The following is a 1,587-nucleotide window of genomic DNA, read 5'->3' on the forward strand; positions in this document are numbered from 1 at the left end:
TATTATATATATATAGCAATGTTAATTCTCTAAATGAAGTATTAACAGTAACTGCACGATAAAGTGTAGTATATTGCCACTTAAGTGTGGCTGACCCCTAGGGGTGGATGTTACTGTTGCTTTTAGCCCCAGGAGGACATCTCCTCCAGCTGGCTTATCGACACACGACTGTGTCCTGTTTGCCAAGGGAAGTTATCCCTCTCACCACGATCTGCAGCACGAACGGATCCGGATTTCAGGGTTATTTCCGGATCCGTTCGTGCACTCCACAGACAAGTGTACCCTTAACGTAGTTCTCGGGGAGATTCAGCATGACACAGAGTGTGACAAGCCTGGCCCTTTGAAACACAGGTACAACAGAAACAGGAAGAAAGAGTGAGAGAAAGTTATGGTGAAAGAGTACTATTTTAGGTATTGAGTACTTTAAACAAATTATTACATACACTCTATATTAAGTATTGAGCACTCTTTAAACACATCATGGCGGAACTCGTTTTCTTTTTTGCTTTTATTTTTATTTTTATAGTTTTGCCTTCCGTTTTTACTATTTGCTTTTCTTCTTCGTTTTTTGTTTTGTTTCTTTTAATTTCGTATATTTTTCTTGTTAATTGGAGTATGCTTCTCGGGTCGCCATTTCTTTCAGCATTCAAGTGTCGCCTTGAAAACTAAATGAACGTAGCAGACCAAGCTGGAGTAGAAACTACAATGCAACCTGTTCTGTTTTATTGGGTTGCTCTCTACGCTATAACGTCAAGATCGATGCGGTTGTATTGCTGCTGCTGCTGCTGCTGCTGTTATTTTTGTTTTTGTTGTTGTTGTTATTTTTGTTTCTGTTGTTGTCGTTGTTGTTGTTGTTGTTGTCTCTTTCACACGTTTTATGTCATTAAATGTTGGATTAGTGACTTTGTGGAATCTGTTCTAACCTGCTTATAACGAATTTCCAGATGGCTGCCTTGAAACATTGGCATGCACGATACCTATGGGTCCTTCACACACACATACACACACACACACACACACATAGATAGACAGATAGATAGAAACACAGTGAGACAGAGAGCTGTGTGTGTTAGTATATAGATATATGTATATGAACGAATAAATATATATACGTGCATCTATATCTGATTGTGTGTGTGTATACATACACACACACACACATATATATATATGTATATATATATATATATATGTTTGCACATATATGTATAAATGATGGTATACACATACATACTCACGCAACCTCTCACACACACTCACCTACGTACATACAAGCACACACCTACGTACGAACACACACACACACGAGCATACATATACTTATATATACATGTGTGTGTATATATATATACGTGTATATATATATATGTATATATGTATATATGCATATATATATACGTATATATGTATATATATATATGTATATCAATATATATGAATATGTGTATATATATATATGTATATGGGAGAATTTACGTAAAAAAACAATAGACGAAGACAGGTTGTGTAAACGACAAATGGATATATATATGTATATGTATATATATATATATATATATATATATATGTATATATATATATGTATGT

The sequence above is a fragment of the Octopus bimaculoides genome, chromosome 9 (genome assembly GCF_001194135.2).
Source record: "Octopus bimaculoides isolate UCB-OBI-ISO-001 chromosome 9, ASM119413v2, whole genome shotgun sequence".
NCBI lineage: Eukaryota > Metazoa > Mollusca > Cephalopoda > Octopoda > Octopodidae > Octopus > Octopus bimaculoides.